This window comes from Mercenaria mercenaria, chromosome 1 (assembly GCF_021730395.1).
Source record: "Mercenaria mercenaria strain notata chromosome 1, MADL_Memer_1, whole genome shotgun sequence".
Lineage (NCBI taxonomy): Eukaryota > Metazoa > Mollusca > Bivalvia > Venerida > Veneridae > Mercenaria > Mercenaria mercenaria.
Genome location: NC_069361.1, coordinates 118,091,232 through 118,113,702, shown reverse-complemented (window position 1 = coordinate 118,113,702; position 22,471 = coordinate 118,091,232). Strand labels below are relative to the sequence as shown.

General features: G+C 33.8%; 1 long non-coding RNA gene across 1 annotated transcript; it reads left to right on the top strand.

Annotated features, from left to right (window-relative positions):
- The first annotated feature begins 345 nt into the window (after nt 1–345).
- On the top strand, nt 346–12,970 carry LOC128547939 (uncharacterized). The gene is made up of 3 exons (XR_008366784.1): nt 346–762; nt 6,135–7,014; nt 9,388–12,970. It is a non-coding gene; the product is annotated as an uncharacterized LOC128547939 (long non-coding RNA).
- The last annotated feature ends 9,501 nt before the right edge of the window (nt 12,971–22,471 follow it).

Sequence of the window (22,471 nt, the reverse complement as noted above, 5' to 3'; positions counted from 1 at the left end):
GTTAATTTGTCCAAGTTGTCTAACAGTTTTACCTTATTTATATGTGCGTTGGGCCAGTGTACGTGCATTATGCATTGCTTTGAGTTGCAGTTTTATGGGACTGATCTCTTGTAATCTGACAATCAAGCGAAATCTGTACAATAAACCATAAAAATAACCCTAACCTTAGATCTAAACCCTAACCTAATGTTTCAACAGAAAAATTGTAAGAATGCAACCAAGGAAAATAATAGCAGACTAGCAGATTTGACTGAGTCTGTTAATGAAATTTGTAACACCCAACACGCCGGTAGTACCAGTCTTAGGTGAATTCTATTACATAGATAGTGAATGGAAGAACCAGAAATTTAAAAACACTGATTTTATTCAGCATTAATATTAAGAAAAATGAACGTTGACATGTTTCAACAATTGTATTGATCCCCAGCTGATTCATTAACATACAGCGGCTGTAATAAATGATTAATATGAGAGCGTCATTGGACGTACAGTCTATAAATCAGCTTTTTCTGTATAGACATTTAGTTAGATAAGAACTATCGGTATGCTAGCTCACATCATAACATCAGATAAACAATATCAGGATACAAGCGGCGTTTAGCGATGTTTGTTTAAAATATTTAAAAAGTGTTGCTGATTTATATGTTTCGTGATTTCGCAGGTATGGATATTCTTTTTTAAGTAATGGAACTAATGGAATATGACCAGATATTTGGACAGCCTGACTGCAAATTTGGACCAAAGAAAGACTCAAATGTTAAGGTATTTCCTTCCTTCTCTCTTTCTTTTCATGTTATAACCTGCAAACTTCTATGTGGCTTCATAATTCAGGAAAACATTAAACATTACAAAATAAGAACAAATACAAAGGCGGTATCAATAATATTTGAAACATGCATTGTATTTTATAAAATAATTTTAATATTAATTGAAAATTGGAAGAATGTTTACTTTAGAAAGAATATTTTGTCAGTGTCAGGTGTGTACTTTGCATTGAAGAAGCAAAACACGTATTTATAAAACCCGTTGTAGATTTAATAATGATATAAGCTGGTGTTTGATGCATGAATTTAGTTACCATATCCAGGATCAACGTTCAGAAATGACAATAATACTGGTTATAAATGTAACCTATTAAAAGGTATAAACAACACACATATATTTACTCATCAAAAAAAGTTGTGCTATCTTACTGTCTAATGCCATTGTGAATATGAATGACTATCCACATAAATTGATAATGTCAAATTTACTCATGGTCCAAGGAAAACAGATGTAATTAATATAAATTGTGAAAATAAATAATATGATCAAGAATGTTCTATGCGCATTAATTAATATTAACGACGCTTTTGACAGGTCTAAAGTTTATTTGATATGTGAAACACATATAGAAAAGAAAAAAAGTCCAACGTTTACTGATAAATATTTCAATCAATATACAAACACAATCTTTGCCAATCTCAAACAATATGTTTTTGACGGTTTTATTAGCTAAGCATAGTCGTGATTAAGATAGACACAAATTTGTAGCTGTGCTTTCTGTTTGTTGTTTCAAATTTGCTTCTTCTTATCCGTACTTAAGCATAAACCTTGCTGTGAAAGTGAGCTATATTAATCCCATTGACAATCGCTGACTTCAAATCACTTGCCCCTCACCTCTGTGGGTTCGAGCATTACTTGGAGCGTTGAATTCTTCATGTGAGGAAGCCATCCAGCTAGCTTACGGAAGGTATGCGGTTCTACCCGGGTGCCCGCTCGTGATGAAATAATGCACGGAGGGACACCTGGGGTCTTCATCCACCCTCAAAGCTTGAAAGTCGCCATATGACCTATAATATACCCAATAAAAACAAAAACAAAAATAATTAATACTGACGAACTTATCAAAAATTAACAGCTGAATTTATAGAATGTCAGGCAAGGCACAACACAAGCTTTTAATTTCACACCAATTATTTACTATGTCAATTAAAGGCAAAGAAAATCTCCTATAAGTGACCCATAAACAGGATCCTGTCTGGTCCAGTCTGATAAGGGTCCATAAAACCTTTGTACATGTAGTCCATGTCAGAGGATCATATTATTGATATGTACAGATAATTGGTTATTTCCTGTGTTTTGCATTTTACTGATTGAAATGCAGTTTTTTTAATACAATGTATACACAAAATCATTTTAGTTGATAATATACTAAATTAATTGTAATTGCTCAGTCATGTTGAGTAATGTCCTGACTAATTAAATTTTAACTCTTACAGCAAAGCAATTCTCACACTTTTAGAAAACTCTCACCTTTATTTTATAAAAAATAAAATAATTATCTAAAACTGAATAAGAGAAATGACAAGTATTTTTTATGATCTTGATCACTATGAAATGTGTCATGTGAACTGAGTTATAAGATAACTTTAAAAAAAAATTCTTATTATAGTATAAGAACTGTGATTTTAGAATATATATATTTGTGGTCTAAATACATTTTTTTTTATTTATAAAATCCAGCAATCAAGAGATATCATTGTTCCAAATAAATATTTATTATTTACAAAAGTGCCTGAAAGCATTTTCTTTTTTAATAAAAATCCAGGAATAATGAGATATTTTTGTAATAAAACTTGATTTATTAAAAATATAAAAATACTGTTGTATTTTATCACTTTGTTTGTTTATGATTTTATCCCTAATTTAATCAGGCTTTCTAAACTCGTTATATAGGTGAAAATTGGTTTGCTGTGAAGGTGACAAATATCACATGCAATCTAGCTATCAATGGTTCAGTCTTGTCTATTAGCCGTTACCGCCAATACGCAGACTGTATCATCCCCATCGGCAACATACCTGGCTTACCAGCATCAGTGTCTTTAAAGACAAAGAAAATCTCCTAAATAAGTGACCCCGCCCCCTCCCCTAAAAGCCAGACATTTTAATCCCCAATAAACAGGATCCAGTCTGGTCCAGTCTGATATGGGTCCATAAAACCCTTGTAGACTTGACATGTAGTCCATGTCAGAGGATTATAAATTTTATTGATATGTACAGATAATTGGTTATTAACAGTGCTATTGACTTCACTGATTGAAATGCAGCTTTTTTTCAGATTATACACAAAATTATTTTAATTGATAATATACTAATTGTAATTGCTCATTTTTGTTGAATAATGTCCTGACCAATTAAATTATAATTCTTACATCGAGACAATTCTCACCATTTTAGAAAACTCTCACCATTATTTAATGAAAAAATGAAACAGAAAATACAAGCATTTTTTCAGTTTCTAATTAATTATGATCTTTTCATCAAAGTAACAAAATAAAAACAGAAAGAATGAATATTGCTGAATTTTATTAGAAATTAAAGAAGTGCTCAGTTGCATTTTAAATAAATGAAGAAAAAATGTGGACCTCCGTAATAAAACAATAAATAGATATCATTGTTCAAAATACATATAATTTATTTATACATAAATTATTCATTATTTTTAAAAAGGTGCCTGAATGCATTTTCTTTTATTTATTTAATTTTCAAAGAGATATAATTGTTTTAAAGCTTGATTAACTGTGTTGTGTATTGGTCAAGTGTGCGAGATAATGTTTAATGCCGCGGCGACCTCAGTTCGATTCCAAGCTTGGACATGTGTGTGTGTGTGTGTGGTTTTTTTGTTTTTTGTTTTTGTTGTTGTTTTTTTTTTTGGTGGGGGGGGGGGGGTTGCCATTTTTAAGATTGTCAAGAAACAAAACCTCATGTTCATATGTTAATACAATATGACATGAGTATGCCATTTATTTCTTTGCATTGGGATTATGTAAAATCTACTTTGTATTATATAAATAAACATGAGCAATTAAAATATTTAAGAAACTTAATTTGTTGCGGGGTAAATCTAAAATTGAAGTAGCCGGCAAAATGCATAGTTTGTTTAATTAAAGATTACTATATTCTGTTTCTTTTTATTTTATTGCTGCAATTAAATATCTCCTTTCTTTCAACGAAACATATTTTAGATTTTAATCTTTAATATGTTTGATGTGTACAGTGTCATAAAAGTGCAAAATACCCGCTATCAGCCCCGTTATTTGCCATAAAAGCTAATAAAAGATAGCCAGTTAAGTAATAGAGCGTACGTTTATATTGTCTTTGATTTATTGTACCTGTTTGAAATATCTAAATATTTAAACAATTTTGACAAAATAATAAATCTAAAATGAAAAATTATTAATTTGTCAATTTCAAGAATTAATCTTTATTTATTCTTTCTGAAATAAAGTTGCTAATAGATCGTTGTTTGAAAGGTGGATAATGTACACACCATTTTAAAAAAATAACAATTTAATTTTAATCATTGCATCATACATCTTCATGATCACTTAGTTTTTTATTATTACTTCATGTGCATGCGCACTGTACAATTTACTAACAAAGCTTTATACAGTTTTAGTATGTTTGGAAACATAAACATATCAGAATTTGTCAAGTAAAAAGTAAAATGTTTCTTTTTTTTGCAAAATGTTCTAACAAAATTTCGGTAGTCTTAATAGAGAAAGGTAAGCACAGAGCACCCCAACACAGTCATAAAGCCATGAATATCAAAGTAGGCCGTCAACAAAAGAATATGAAACGGAAAAATATTGTAGACGGGTTGCTTCAAAAATCCAACAAATACATTTCAATAACGTATATGCAAAATATTTAAGGGGGTTAGGGTAAGAAGTAGATGAAAGAGAGGGATGTTGAGGAAAGCAAGAAAAAGAGCGACACTGTGATACCACCCAAGACAAACACACACACACACACGCACACACACACACACACACACACACACACTCCCTCCCCTCACACACACACACAAACAAGCAGGAAATCAACAGTGAGACATCACCCACGGACGATCTGCGGTCAAAACTATGGTGTGGCACAATAACTCATTCATAGTAAAAACAGGTGTGGCGCAAATGCAAGGGAGTGCAAATGCAAGGGGGGTTGGGTACGATGTGGGTTTAGGGGTGAAAGAAGAAAGACACGCCAATAACAAACAAGACAAAATACGTAACACAAAATACAAGAAGACAGAAAACATGTTGAAAACAGGGGCACCCCATTGGAATGAATATAAAAAACAACATGTTTAGTAAATGCAGCGTATAGTGTATGCTTGAAGTAGAAAGTGTAGTGGTAATTGTGATATAGTGATGAATCGGTGACTCGGTGATATTCGGCTTAATATAAACTGCGGACGTAATGGTGATTATGATGCTGACGATTATTCAAGAATAGATATTATGATGATTGTGGTGGTAGTTGTCATGGTGGAAGTGTCGGTTGTGAATATTATGGCAGTCAGAATTAAGATGATAATGATAATGACTCGGATGATGTATTTGCTGGTGATGGTGATGACGATGTCGTTAATTATGAGCTGGAGGTAATCTTGATGATGATGGTAGTGAAAGTGATTATTATGTTACTGTAAAATATCTGCAAAGCTGAAACAATAATTGTGCTCCAACTTTCCCTTCACATAAGGAAATACTATCTGTTAAGAACCTCTTATTTTTCCCTCCTGTCAGATTGATACCAGTATCTGATCTTTTGTATGAAACAACCAGTGTTTATGGGAAGACTACAAAAATAGTCAGGTCAGATACCATCAATTTGATGATTTATCAAAAGAATAGCGACTCGAAACAGGACTTCGCGCTAACAGTTTAGGATCGACAGAGCGGTTTAGCTGGTGGAATGGCTTTACGACTGTGTTTGTTCGGTATAAAAAGACGCCACGCTCACTCATGGTGAAGTTAATGGCAGACATGATAACAATAAGAGTTATAACTTTGATAATGGTGGTTGTGGTGATAATAATGATGTTAGTTGAGATGATGATAATGATGATGATTATTATTATTTTATGGTGATTTTGGTAATGAAAAAAAAATGTGATTAAAGTAACTAACGACTATATTCTGAGCCAAAGACACATCTCGGACCCATGCTAAGTATGGTTTACTCTCAATATAAAACATACATGCATATATTATTGATTATACGCTGTCCAATTCTTTCAACCGTTGGTATTTTTTTAAATAATGACAATGATAAAATGACATGATAAAACAAACAGTTCACTATCTCAGATATACACAGGTAGTAACTAAGACGTTTCCAGTTTTACAAACGTATATAAAGTGGTGATGGTGACGGCGATGATATAGGAAATGGTAATGGAAATAAGGACGATTATTGCGTTAATGGTGATGGCTGCTGAGATGACGACGATGATGTTGATGATTATAATGATAGTCATGTTCATATAAATGGTAATTTTGGCGATAATTATGACTTTGCTGGTGGTAATTTTGACGATGGTTATGCTGAAGACGGTGGAAGTGATTGTGATGGTAATGTTACTGATGATGTAAATGGTGGTAATGATAAATGCTGGTAAGTAAGTAAGTACGTATTTACGTAAGCAACGACTTGATTTTAAATAGATGACATACATGATGATCAAGTTAGGTCTACTATCAACATACATAAATGCATACATATACAGAAAGTTGTATATACAATATTTACAAGGGTTTGACACATTAAACCATTAGACACATGAAATTCATGGGAAAAACAGTTCATACTTTCAAGTATTTACAAGCATTAACAAAGGCGTTCCCATTAAGAACATGCTTATCTAATTAATTGGCCTCGATTACCGTTTTAGTAAAGATATCGCTTTCACTTGATTTAGACACTAACTATTTTACTCAAGTCAGGTACCATATTGAAATGCTATGTTGACGGTCAGAGTGCTGGTGATATTGATGACCATGGTCATTATGATGGCGATGTTGACGATGATGACGATACTGATTGCATCGATGGTGTTGATGTAATGATGGTGATAATCATTCTCTTGGAGATGGTGATGACGATAATGAAGGTGATTGTAGTGAAAGTGGATATGGTTATGGTAGAACTGGTGATAGTAGAACTGATGATGGTGACTGCAATGATAAGGTTTGACACTCTTAACTTTTTATTTTGTAGGGCACCACTTATTATTTTTCTCAGGTCAGATACAATCAATTTTCCATTAGGTTTATTTATTACTCAAGTCGGACACCACAGATGAAAAACAGGAAAATCAGCGACTGGAAAGCATAACTCTAGCTGATCCCACTAATCCATTTATTGAGAGAAGCTTTTCTGTCTTAAGCTCTAGTAAAAACTGAGATATGTCAGTGAATGGATACTACATAACGCGTTTGGTGAAGAAGACACATTAAGCTGTTTTTCTAAGCTCTGGTAACCCGTAGAAAAGGCCTTTTTCTGTTTTTGTCATCGTAGTTTTACCTCAGGTGGCATTAAAAATAGGTCACGTAACACCATGTTAATGCTACAGACAAAGTTATGTGGTGACAAATCAAGTGGCTCATGAGAAAATTGTTTGGGTTTACTTTGACAGCCACTGATAGTGGTCAAACGTACCTTTTTTAACAAATCGGAAGGATGCTTCAGACAAATTCCGGTAAATTTGTATATGGTAAATGTTCGGTTCTGGCAGCCATATTTGAACACTCTTGAGAGAGGACAATTCAAGGATGCTACAAACCAAGCAACCCGTCTACAATATGTTTCCGTTACAGCATATTTTTGTTGTGGGACTACTTAGCAGCAATGCATGGCTCTATGGCTGTGTTTGGGGTGCTCTGTGCTTCTGGGAAATCTACCCTTACTTTTTATGCCCCCCTTCGAAGAAGGAGGGGTATATTGTTTTGCAGATGTCGATCTGTCGGTCGGTCGGTCGGTCGAAATGTAGACCAATCCGTTTCCGGATGATAACTCAAGAACGCTTGGGCCTAGGATCATGAAAGTTGATAGGAAGGTTGGTCATCACCGGCAGATGACCCCTATTGATTTTGAGGTCAGTATGTCAAAGGTCAAGGTCACAGTGACCCTGAACAGTAAAATGGTTTCCGGATGATAACTCAAGAACGCTGGGGCTTAGGATCATGAAAGTTGATAGGGAGGTTGGTCATCACCAGCAGATGACTCCTATTGATTTTAAGGTCAGTATGTCAAAGGTCAAGGTCACAGTGACCAGGAACAGTAAAATGGTTTCCAGGCAATAACTCGAGAACGCTTGGGCCTAGTTTCAGGAAATTGATAGGGAGGTTGGTCATCACCAGCAGATGACCCCTATTGATTTTGAGGTCATTAGGTCAAAGGTCAAGGTCATATTGGCCAGGAACAGTTAAACGGTTTCTGATCTTCTTATCCAAAACAATAGGGCCTAGGGCTTTGGTATTTGGTAAGTAGCAAAATCTAGTGGTCCTCTACCAAGATTGTTCAGATTATTTCCCTAGGGTCAAATATGGCCCCACCCCGGGGGTCACATGGTTTATATAGACTTATATAGGAAAAAAAACCTCTTTTCCAAAACCACAGGGCCTAGGGCTTTGATATTTTGTACATGACATCATCTAATAATCCTCTACTAATATTGTTAAAATTATTCCCTTAGGGTCAAATATGGCTCCGCCCTGGGGGTCACATGGTTTACATAGACTTATATAGAGAAAAACTTTGAAAATCTTGTCCAAACCACAAAGACTATGTCTTTGATATTTTGTAATGTGGCACCATTTAGTGGTTCTCTACCAAGTTTTTTCAAATTATCCCTCTAGGGTCAAATATGGCCCCACCCCAGGGGTCTTATGGTTCATATAGACTTATATAGGGAAAAACGTAAAATCTTCATGTCCATAACTTACATCATTCAAATTTGGACCACATGAATAGTTTTGAGTGGCAAGATGAACCTTGACATGAGTTGACCTTGATCTTGACCTAGTGACCTACTTTCACATTTCTGTAGTTACAGCCTTCAAATTTGGACCACATGCATAGGTTTATGTACCGAAATAAACTTTGACATTGACATTGACTTAGTGACCTACTTTCACATTTTTGAAGGTACATGCTTCAAATTTGGACCACATGCATAGTTTTTTGTTCCAAAATAAAATCTGACCTTGATTTTGACCTAGCGACCTACTTTCACATTTCTCAAGCTACAGCCTTCACATTTGAACATTTTGACCTTGAGATAGTCGTTAAATTGAGAACATTCACAAATGGCTCAGTGGATGGCGCCAGGATCACTCTGTACTCTATTGTTAGGTTAATAGGTTAAAGGTCAAGGTCAGATTGAACCAGAATGGTAGAACTTTTGTTTACAGTGAGCATATAGTTTCTGTTCCTTGTGCAATTACTGAATGCATCAAGGGGGGCATTTCGTGTTCGACGAGCTCTTGTTACCTTTGTTTTTGGTGAAGATCCATAAAAGTATTTATAAGACGTTTTTTGAGATTTTCTTTTCTATTTCAGCTCTGGCAGAGCAATCTGAATAAACTTGAGAGGGAACCATATAAGAGTGTAACTGACCAAGTTTGTTAAATGTCTGTCAAGTCATTCAAAAGAAATTGTCGATTAAAGGTGCAATGTATCACTGTATATGTATATCCATGTTTTAGCTCTGGCAGCCCATAAAAGTGGTCAGTCGGAATAAAGTTTTGTGTGATTTCTGCCAGTATTTTCACGGCATAAAATGTTGGCGAGGGAATCTAATCCATCTGCGTATATCAATAGCTCGCCTTCAACATTTCGTTCAGGTTCGCTAAAAAGTAAAATAATCATAATTCGATCAACATAAAGTATGACAGAGATACCAACATCACCCGCCTAGGGACTTCTTTTACAAAACATGTTACCAGCCAATATAACATCTTCGTCTAACTTTCGAGCTAACTGGAGCAAAATACTAAATAATGTCTACCTTTCATAATAGTCTTTATACCAATCATTATATATCAAATTATTCATGAATATTGTATGTCGTTTGAAAATGTATGGAATATCGTAATTGGTGAATGTAACGAATATCCTATCATATTAAAGGGAAACCTATCAATACAGCAATCTTACTTTAAACATAATTCTTTTTGGAAAACTGATAAAAATCGCATGCACTATCAGGTCTAGGCCTTACATTGAACAAATATAATGCGACAGACCATTTTATATCAACATCCGTCTACCAAAAGTAAAGTTATTGACCAGACAAAAGAAATTACCTAATGTCTCTTATCTTAAAGTGCGACCTTGATCTTTGTAATAGGGTCCTGTGTCTAGCATATGACATGTCTCCACATTTTAGGGAACATCTGTGAAAAGATTCTGAAATCTCTTGATGAGTAGCAGATAAAAAAAAGACAGTGTTAATATTTGACTTCCAAGTGGGACCCTGACCTTGGAGATAGGGGTCTGTGTCTTGCATGCGGCATGTGGTATCATCATCGCAAACATGTGTGCCAAGTATTTAAAATGAATGGCACAGTTATGGATTGGGCAGAAAACAGCTCCTCTTTTAAAACCGTTGACTTCAAAGTGCACTTGACCCTTGCTAGGGTTTGCGCAAAATTATTTATTTCAAAATCTCTTCATATACGGCAGATCTATGAATCAAAGGCCATAATTCTTCTGAAAATCCCCAAACCAGAAAATGCTGATTATACACACAACTAGGCAAAGATTATTCTTGAGAAGTTTGGTGTAAATCCGTCAAATGACATGTTACCTATTGAAGAGAAAATGGCTAATTAGTGATTATCAAACCTTGTTGCTTCATACTGTGTAAACAACCTTTGCATTGAAACCCAAAACTGCTTCAATGCCGTATTGGTTTAGTTTCGTTCTTCTGTATACAATGTATACCAACACAAAACAAACACATATCCGCAATGAAATTCATTCAAAATCATCCCAATGTTTGTGTCATACACATCCAATTTAAACACCAATTAATCACTATCAACAATTTTTTTCCCTTATATATATTTGGCATCAAAGAGATAAAATGTGTAAGATCTTTGGAGGCCTAGAAGGCAACCAAGCAAAACATAAAATTAGTTTTGGTTTGACCGAGTCTGTCCACGAGAGGGCATCTGCAACAACCTTCAAGGCCCGTAACAGTGGCTTATGTGGAGCTCCAATGTACATAAACATTGAATGCATTGGTCAATGGACTAGAAAATATAACAAAACTACTCAGGGATTTATACCTTGTTTATTTCAATTTTGTACCAACACTAATTCACACCTGTCTTGTAATAAGAACTGGAATTTGAATACTAAAAATCTTGCATCTGAAGTCCTGTCTGTTACACTGAATTCCTGCCATACATGATAACAGACAAATGTTCAGACATTTATAACAACGTAATATTTATTGGTACATCTCAGCATAAAAACTTTCAAAACAGCAAAATATAAACTAAAGATACGTGTTGTTTTTTCTTCAGTTCCATGTAAACTACGAGAATAATGTGAATCATAAGCATTTTCATTCTTAATATTAAGAAGTCGCTTATCTGACTTTGACTGTTTCACCTTAAATATATGTATGACATGCTGGGTCGTGAATGGTTTTACAACTGTCTTTAGTATAAACTAGCGGCCCCTAAAAATGGACCAAATTTGGCCAAATTCAGTATAGCATCCTACATTGATGCTACAAACCAACTTTACAATCATGCCACAGACCAAGTTTGATGAAGTCCCATTATCAAATGGTTCACAAAAAGGATTTGTTTCTAGTGTCCGCTAACATCTCTATTTTGAACATACTTTAGAGAGGACCTAAAAACGAGTGTACCAAGCAAGTTTATCCATCAAGCAGTTCAGAAGAAAACTATTCTATTTTCAGCTCTAGCGGCCCCTAAAATGTGGCGAGTGCCACCATTTGAATAGTCTGGGAATCCAGTCTGACAATTTCTAACTTTTTTCTACCCGCAAATTGTTAATATCAGAATCTCGATGAACGCCAATAAACACTTATTAGCGCAAATTAAGCGGGATCTTTAAGGTATGATTTCTTCTAACAAAGCACGAATATTATCACGGATTCCCAGGCTACCACTTGAACTAGTTTTGCAAAATGTCTTATGATGGTGCTATAAACCAAGTTTGATGAAGATCCATCAGGTGATTTTGAGAAGAAGTTGTTTACAAGCACAAAGTGTTTTTTTTTATATATTTTAGCTGTAACTGCCCATAAGAGCGATAAGTAGACCCTTATGAATTCTCTCGTGAAAGGAACTGGCAGGTGCAAGAACAAGCTTCGTGTAATTCTGACCTAGTCTCAAAAAGAATGTTTGTGAAACTTGTTGGTGATAAACTACAGACGATGAACGATGAACATTCACCTACACTTATAACTAATCTCCAAATCGTACGAAAACTAAAAAAGGAGAGAGGATTTTTGTTTGTTTTTCCTAAGAAGACCTTCCAAGAAACTTAATTATTGACACAATTCAATTCAAAATTGAAAAGCATTTGAAATGGGGCAAAGTATATGTTGCCTGAATTATAATACCTTATCTTTAACGACCGTTAAGTACTTATTCCTTAATGTGGTGAATTGGTCAACAGTGCAAATAAAAAAAATGTTTATTGCCTCGGCGACCCGGTTTTAATTCACGACTCGGGCGTGCTTTTTTCTTTCTTTTTTCTTTTTTTCTTGTTTTGGCATTTTTAAGTTAGTTTAGAAGAAAAGCTTATCTCTTAATGTTTATAATATGGCAATACTACAAATTTAAAGATTGGTCATTTTAGACAAAAGCTGAATGTCAGTGTTAATAGTTTTTTTAATAAATGAATCTTAAACACTGTTAAAATTAGATTGGCTTTCTCAAAGGTACTGGGCTCCTTTAAAATTGTAGGTTTTGTCATATTATGAATATTACAATTATATTTTCAGAAATGCCACATGAAACGAACAATGCATGTCTTTTGAATTATGCATTTAATCTAGGTCATGCAGTTTAGTTAGAAACTAGAATATGGAAATTCATGTACATGTATATACGTAGTATTCTTTATATTTTCAGAGGATGTAGAATAACAAACAGTGCTTAAAATTAGAAATAAAAAATGCATAAGATATATAATAATTTTACTTCAAGATTTCATTTGCAGCAATGCTGAATATAAACAACCACTTCTTTTTGCACACTGTTGAATTATACACAACTTCCAATACATGTACAAATCCAGACTCAGATACGGCAAAATATCACCATTATGATGACCTGTGGCCCCGTAACTCTACATGATCTGCAGGAGCCATTATAATATATGGTAATAAGGGTGATTGCTTCACAAGTAAGCAGGAACCGAAGCTATAATAGTTTCTACTAGGGAAACTGGGCAAAGAGAAGGTATATAGTGGGTCGTAAATGGACACCTGTCAATGACGAAGTAGCCAAAGTTATAGAGTAAGTAACCCTTGGGCTAGTAATCAAAGGTATGTAGTGGGTTACAAATGGACATACTTGTGCAGGGGTGCACATTTTGGGCCATATATGGGCAACATGAAGCATTATCTATAGCATTTACAGATGTTAATAATCCTCGTGTTTACCGAGTGATACATGCGGAAGACTTTAATTATCTTACAACCTATTGTCACAAGGTGCAAACAATGCATGGATCCGATCTGTCAATCATTAACTATCGATTTTAGACTGATGCAATACTGATAGCATCAAAGTCGCTCAAAACAATATGTAAACCAGGGGCCACTATCTCGAACGTACCTTAAGTCCTATGATGTTGGTAAAGTGTACGTAAGGTATTCGTAGCGGATATCTCGAAAGCCTCGTTATTTACGACGCTTTGTGAATGTCCTTGTAAGTTGAGGCTAAAGGATCCACCCCTTAACGTATAAATTTTATGTATTTCTTATCACAAGTGTGACTTGTTTCTTGCAAACTCTAACAGTGTCTTTCCCTTTGGTTTGACATACTCTGCGCAGAGGTTATGTATTTTAATTCAAGTTTGATACAGTTGAAAAGTTGATTAATAGAAAGGTTCTTTGAATAAAATTGTTATATATATTTAATTTGCTCTTTGAATATACATTAGAAAAATACTGTACACTCATTATACAAAAGATGGTAGATCTATATGAGGTCAAAAAAATAGAATTAAGTTTTTCACTGGTACGGAACTACATCTGAATGCGAAATGATATGAATAATAATGAACGTAAATTCCTTGCACAATATTCTTCATTAAAGTAAAGATGTATATAAGTGATTAAATGATCATAAAAGTTTACATTTTTCATAATCAAATGTAAAAAATCAGGAAATGTAACAGAAACTATTTATAGTTTTTTTTTTTTACAAAGACATCCTGACGTCACGACATTATGACGTTATGATGCGATGCACGTGACGTTGCGCGGACAACTGAATATAATTTTCATGCGCGGATCCAGCCGATTTTCTCAGAGGGGGTCCGAACCCCCCCCCCCCACCCCCCTCCCGGAAAATTGAAATTTAGCGCTTCATTTTCTGCATTCTGGGGCATTCTAGGAGCATTTTTAAAAGAACACCTTTTCACTGCAATTCTATATATAATAAACCCCTTATTTTCACAGTGTTTAATTACGGGCTAACCTGTTAAATTTGGGAAGATATGATAAAATCAAGTTTTCTTGTAGGTAAAATTCTTAGTTTCTTTCAGATAATTAATATAAATAGGAATCGTACGGGGTCGTATGAAGCAGCCGCCGCATATACTTTGAATGCGGTCCTAATGTTATCTGTTTTTTACAACATTTTCTTTCCATCTTGTCTTCTTTCCTTTTTTAAGGATTTGTGTTCACTCGGTGAAATAAATTTCGATCTTACACTAAAACAAACAAATATCCTCTATATATTCATCGCTGAAATATCAAACAATTGTTTTCAGAGAGGACAACTGTAAGCTAATATGCTTTCTGTCCAATTCCTAAAATGCTGTATTATAAATATTTCATGCTTTTCGGAATAAAAATATGTTTAAACTAAACAATTGTTTTTAATTTTAAACGAAATAAGTCTGATGAAAGGAGACATTATACGGTTGGCAAGGGATAAAACGTATATTTCCCATGTTGCTTAGCAATAGACAACTTGTGGGCTATCAGGAACACGTGCAGTTGGTCGAAAATGACGTCATTAAACGGATTATCCATGACAATACAATACCTTAAATTACGAGCGCTTAACGAGGGTGTTAAGAGGTGTTTTGAGATAACGTACACAAGCTTACTGTCGCTAAGTGGCTGCTTTTTAATTTCCGACATTCGCAGCGATACGAAAAAGTTATCGAGATAGTAGCCCTGGCAGTCTTTAAAATTACGTCATTTTCAGGTCCCGGATCCAGAATTTTTGGCTCGGGGAGAGTGGGCACCAGTCTAGAACCAGGAAGGTCTAATACGCATCAGGTGTTCCGGCTAGAACAAAGACGTCAACGCAGAGGTGCACAGCGGTCGAGCGCTGGCGAGCGCTGAGAGCGGGTAGGTATCCGAGGGTAAAGGTAAAATTTTATTTACCGTCGCTTTGTGAAACAATTAACATTTATAAGCTCTGTAGAGCTTTTAAGCGACCCTATTTAAATCAAATCAAAAAACCCTATTTTAAGAACAGTTAAAACCAATTATACCTTAGGCACAGGTCTACCCCCAGCAATTTGCTGGTATCCATTTACAGCTGGGTCGACTGAGGCAATCGTGATAAAGTGCCTTGCCGAAGGACACACCACAATGGGAGTAGCCAGAGTTTGAACCAAGGGGCCTTCATCTCCGTAGGTAAGCGTCTTAGTCCTCTCGACCACTATGTCCAGAGAGGTGTCTTTGTCTATGTTAGGGGAATCATGGGGTTCTCCCCTGGAAAGTTTTTGAAATACAGGTATGAAATGGTGGCCTCTCGTGCATCTACTGATGGCTGAACACCCTCATTTTAGTGGGTAGGACGGGGTCAGGGGCTCTTTTTTTAAATACACGCATGAAATTGTGGCCTCTGGTGCATTTTGAGGCCTAAATTATGAGGCGATGGAGGGGTTACTCCCTTCTTGATTGGGAGGTCAGGTTTGAAATACAAGTATGAAATGGTGGCCTCTAGTGCGTTTCTGGGTCTTAATTTTGAAAAAAAAAATCTATTGCCACATCTTTGATGAGTATAGATTCTACTTCTCAGCCAACTGTGGAGTGGGATGGCGGTGGGGGCATGAACGGTCAAAAGCAGTACATAGCTTATGTTTATAATGTTACTTTATCTACCGACAATAAATAAATATTGACTTGAACCCCCTCGGTCCGGCCCTGGACCCGGACCTGATTTTACAGCCTGCCAAAGAACGTGATTTTTTATGTCTATTTCTATGTTATACTGCTTAACAATCGTTTTCGATTATAACTAGCAGGCGCTTTGTCAGGGATAGCTGTTAAAATATAAGAATACAGAGATTATGTGCATCTCAAAGATAAAGTTAAAGAACTATTTTACAGGTCAGGTTAAAGAGTAAAAGCAGGAAGTTGAATTAGAACTGATAGAATACAGCAATCTTACTTTAAACATAATTCTTTTTTAAATTAGTTGGAAAACTGATAAAAAAATCGCATGCACTGTACATATCAGGTCTGGGCCTTGCATTGGACAAGTATAATGCGACAGACCATTTTGTATCAACATCCGTCTACGCAAAGTAAAGTTATTGACCAGACAAATAAATTTACCAAATGTGACTGTCTGTTATCTTAAAGTGCGACCTTGATCTTTGTAATAGGGTCTTGTGTTAGCATATGACATGTCTCCTCATTATGGGGAAATCTGTGAAAGATTCCGAAATCTCTTAAATGAGTAGCAGATAAAAAAGGGACAGTGTTAATATTTGACTTTCAAGTGTGCCCCTGACCTTGGAGATAGGGGTCTGTGTCTTGATGCGACTATGGTCTCATCATCGCAAACATGTGTCCCAAAGAAATTAAAATAAATGGCACAGTTATGGATTGGGCAGAAACAGCTCCTCTTTTAAAACCGTTGCCCTTCAAAGTGCACTGACCTTTGCTATGGTTTGCGCCAAATTATTTATTTTAAAATCTTTCATATACGGCAGATCTATGAATCAAAGGCATAATTCTTCTGAAAATCCCCAAAACCCGAAAATGCTGATGATACACACAACTAGGCAAAGATTACTGTTAAGAAGTTTTTAGCTGCCCCAAAAAATATTTCTAAGTTGGGACTAGCTTGCAAAGACAAGGGAGACTGTTCCACAGAGTATGCTTTGGGAAAAAAGGAGTTTGCATGATAATGTATCTTTGAATACGGTATCAAGTTAGTTCAAGTTGCTGTAGGTTTAAGGTGACTGTGGTCAACAAAAAGAAGGTGTTGTTGGATCCTTGATACTTAGGTTTTAATTTGAAGAACTTTTTTAATATGTCTTAATGATGCTTTTATTTACAGTTTGTTTGTTTGTCTGTTATAGGATAATATGTTTATGTCGGATACAAGCTTCTAGCTTATGTTGTAACTTTTTATATATAACCGACGTTAAATAAATATTATCTTATCTTATCTTATCTTATCTGAGATCTGGTATAACATAGTAACTGAGCAGATCTTACGGCGTTGTTCTAGGGTTTGCCAGTTTAGTTCATTTATCATTTTGGAGACACTACTGGTGTAATTGTAGTCATTATAGACATATCTTGCTGCAGATCTTTGGACTTGCTCAATTTTATGGGTTAGGTATTTTTGCCATGGATGCCATATGGTGGAACAGTACTCTATTAAACTGGGGTCTAACATAGGTTTTATATGCAACCTCTTTGACTCGTTTATTTGGGGTTTTGACATTTTAGGGAATTTTTTGCTTTTGATGTTACATATGATTAGTCCATGATAGGTTCTTACTAATGGTTATGCCTAAATATTTGGCAGAATCTTTTGGCATTTTTATGGAGTTATCAACGATAACATACTGATTTATTTTCGGTAGTGCACAGTTACTTCCCTTTGACCAAATACGCCATTTGCACCGGCTGTTCTGGAAGAAAAGAACATTGATTTTCGTGCAGATGTTTTTGTACCAGTATGCAAGTATTTGCTCCTTTAAGGTGTGATAACTTATTTGCAGGTCGCTGAACTTCATGATGTCACATGCCAGAATATACAAACGTAAGAAAGTGATCAGTCATAATAGAATTTGAACTAGTCCAAATAATTGTACTCGAGTCGAGAGTTGAATATCGTTAATATTTTTTTGACTTGTCGATATCCGCCTCAGAGTACAAACCAGAAAAGGAAAAGAATGTGATAGCACTGTCCCCTTCTTTATTTAAATAACACCCAACGAATTATGTTATAATTAAGCAACAGATCAAAAAAAGAAATACATACATAGAGAGCCTGTAATTTTTCCTTTCCGGGCATGACTAGATACCGGAAAGGGCCCTTTCCGTGATATTTGATCGGAAAGGGCCTAACATGATCGGAAAGGGCCTGCCATATGTTTATTATTGGAATTGATTTAACTATTTCTTCATATTTCATTATGACATAATAAAAGAAAATAAATTACGAGAAAAAGTTATCAATTTGTTATTTTTAAATGAAAATACGAGTATTAATACTCGAATTTTAAATGAATTATAGATAAAATACGGGTCATGACATAAACCGCGCTGATCGGAAAGGGCTTAACATGATCGGAAAGGGCCTGCTATATGTTTATTATTGGAACTAATTTTATTATTTTTTCACATTTCATTTAACAAATAAAAAAGAAATTATTTAAGATAAAAAATTATCAATATTCGATTTTTAAATGAATTATGGACAAAATACGGGTCATGACATAAACCGCGCTGATCAGAAAGGGGTTAACATGATCGGAAAGGGCCTGCTATATGTTTATTATTGGAAATTGTTTATTTCTTTCTTCATATTTCATTTATCAAATCAAAAGAGAAGAACATAACGAAAAAAAGATATATGAATTTTTGATTTTTTAGATGAATTATAGGCAAAATACGCGCCAGTACATAAAGCGCGCTGATCGGAAAGAGCTTAACATGATCGGAAAGGGCCTGTTATATGTTTATTATTGGAAATTTATTTCTTTCTTCATATTTCATTTATCAAATCAAAAAGAAAAGAACTTAAAAAAAATAACATTTATTTTTATTTTTAAATGAATTATTGACAATATAGTGAATATACGCGTCAGTACATAAACTAAATGTATTTTAGTTATATGTTTTAACTCCGTGTAAATTGCACATTGATGAGATGATAATAAATACAGATCTCCCTTAAATATTTATAAAACATGTATTTATTGGAAGTTTAATAATAACAAATATTCTTGCAATATACTTTTAAAGTTTATTGCTCATCGTTCTGTTAAAAGTACCTTATAATTGTTATTAACGAACGGACAGGTTATTCATATGTCACCTATCAATCAACAAGTTGAGTAAACACTGATTGCTACGTGTCAATCAAAATATTTAAAGAAGGTTAGATGTTTTTACGGCTTTTCGTTGACAAAATAATTTGCCATTGAGTAAATGATGCTTTATTCAATAATATAATATATAAACCATAGACTGATTTCAGAAACGCAACATTCGAATAATAATGCTATATTTGGTGACAGTTACGTTACACGCCTAGAAAAGCATACCAGTGGCAATATGCATTTCAAATATAAATGTGCCTTCTATGGTGTATCTGGAATGTCAACACGTAAAACATTCAGGCCAATGTATGATAGATTATTAAAGGACAAACCAAGGTAAGAAGTAAATTTCTATTTTTGCTAAATATTTATAATATTTTCTTTCGGTGAAAGAACAAGACATTATAAACTTTTGCTAATCTAAGTAATGGAAATAGTTACAATTTGTAAACCAAGTACTATCATAATCATATGTTAAGTGTAAACAAACATGTGCATGTTGGTGCACATGCCATGCACGTGCATAATATGCAACACTGTTACGCCTTATGTGTTACTACTAATAATTATAACACTAATAATAATAATATCATTAATAATAATAATAATAATAATGGTAATAATAATAATGATAATGATAATGATAATAATTACATTAACGCGGATATAAACAATCCTATTAGTGAAAATGAGATAGAATGGGCAGTGAAATCGTTAAAAAATAACAAAGCCGGTGGGTACGATAAAATAGTAAATGAACAAATAAAAGCATCTTTGCCTTTGATGAAAACTATATACGTTAAGTTGTTTAACTTGATTTTCGATACTGGAATCATTCCTGAACAGTGGACAATAGGAATCATTAACCCAATATATAAAAATAAGGGCGACATTACAAAACCAGAAAACTATCGACCTATTACATTGTTAAGTTGTTTAGGGAAAGTATTTACGAGTATTTTGAATAAAAAAATAACCGATTATGTTGAATCTAATGATATTTTAAATAACACACAGGCAGGATTCAGAAAGGTTATTCAACAACAGATAATCTTTTTATTTTGCAACATATTATTCAATATCTAAATAATAACAGAAAAAAATTGTTTTGTGCATTTATAGATTTAAAACAAGCGTTCGATACAATTTGGAGAAATGGCCTTTGGATTAAATTAATAAATGCTAATATAAATGGAAAATGTCTAAAAGTAATAAGAAATATGTATAATGGAATAAAGTCTTGTATAAAAGTAAATTCAAATTTTACAAAGTTTTTCTCGTGCAACATTGGAGTACGTCAAGGTGAAAATTTGTCACCTTTGCTATTTCATTATATTTAAACGACCTAAGAGACTTTTTTCAGAATAACAGAAATGTACAAGGAATATTATTGCAAAATGAACAAAATACAAATGAGCTTTATAATTTGCTAAAACTTTTTATTTTGCTTTACGCAGACGATACAGTAATAATGGCAGAAACTGCAAAAGATTTACAAGAAGCATTAAATACCTATGAACAATATTGCGATACATGGAAACTTAAGGTAAATACCACAAAAACTAAAATTGTAGTTTTCTCAAAAGGTAGACAACCGAATTATAACTTTACTTATAAAAATGAAATAATAGAAGTAGAAAACGAGTATAAATATCTTGGTATCTATTTCAGCAGAAGTGGGTCTTTCTTTAATTGTAAAAAACACATTGCAAATCAAGCAACTAGGGCAATGTACAGCCTAATAAGAAACTCTAACCGTCTAAACCTCCCAATAGATTTACAAATAGATCTCTTTAACAAAACAATCAAACCGATTCTTCTGTATGGATCCGAAATTTGGGGATTTGGAAATATAGAGATAATAGAAAGGGTCCAACTAAAATTTTTAAAATATATAATGAAATTAAAACGGTCTACCGCAAGTTATTTTATTTATGGTGAAACAGGATGTAAGCCATTATCATTAGATATTGAAGAAAGAATGATCTCATTTTGGTCAAAAATATGTACCATTGAAGAAGGTGATACACCGAAGAAATTGTCGTATTTTGTATATAAAAATATTTTTCAATACTCCCAAAATATACCTGATGGGCTCCTCATGGTAAAATTCCCATGGCTTTATAATGTTAAATCAATTTTGATAAAATGTGGTTTCATAAATATATGGAATGAACATACTTTTCCAAATTCAAAATGGTTAAAGTTAGCAGTAAAACAAAAACTAAATGATTTATTTTTGAATAACTGGTATTCTCAAGTAGATAACTCTAGTAACAGTACGTTTTACCGTGTATTTAAAAGATCATTTGGAATCGAACTGTACTTATCAAATTTACAAAACTCTTCACTATATAACATGATTAAATTTAGAACAAGAAATCATAGGTTACCAATAGAAACGGGAAACTGGACAAGAATACCATTAAATGAACGTTTATGTAATTCATGTAGAAACAAAATCGGGGACGAATTTCACTACCTTTTCGAATGTGATCAATTTACAAATGAAAGAAGACAATATATTAAACCTATTTATTATAGACGACCAAACATGTTTAAATTGGAAAAACTTATTTGTACCAAGAATAACTCAGAATTTCAGAAATTGTGTAAGTTTGTCATAATAATATTGCGGAATATAAGAATGTAGCTAAATATATTCATTTTTTCTGTATTCTTTATTATTTGATACATTATTTTCTTAAAATGTTGAAAATGTCCGATTTTTTAATAAATGAAAACCACATATAAATGTATAAATGTGATTTTGTATTGCAGCCTCGTTTACATGTATTATTGTTGTAAATACCTCATATTGCATGTTTTGTACATGTTTGAGTGAATAAAAGAGATGTTCTGTTCTGTTCTGTTCACTACCGCGAGTTGCCAAAAACACATTATAATAATTAGCTTCAGTACCTATTCAAATGTTGGTATGTGAAATGACGTGTAGTGAATACATACATTAATAACAAAATAGTAATACAATATAAAATAAAAGCATCAATACGACGTTTAGAAATAACATTACAGATTGGATATACCAATTATTTTTTTTTATATCTACGAATACGTATTATTTTTATAAACGTATACGATAATGATTTTTAAATAC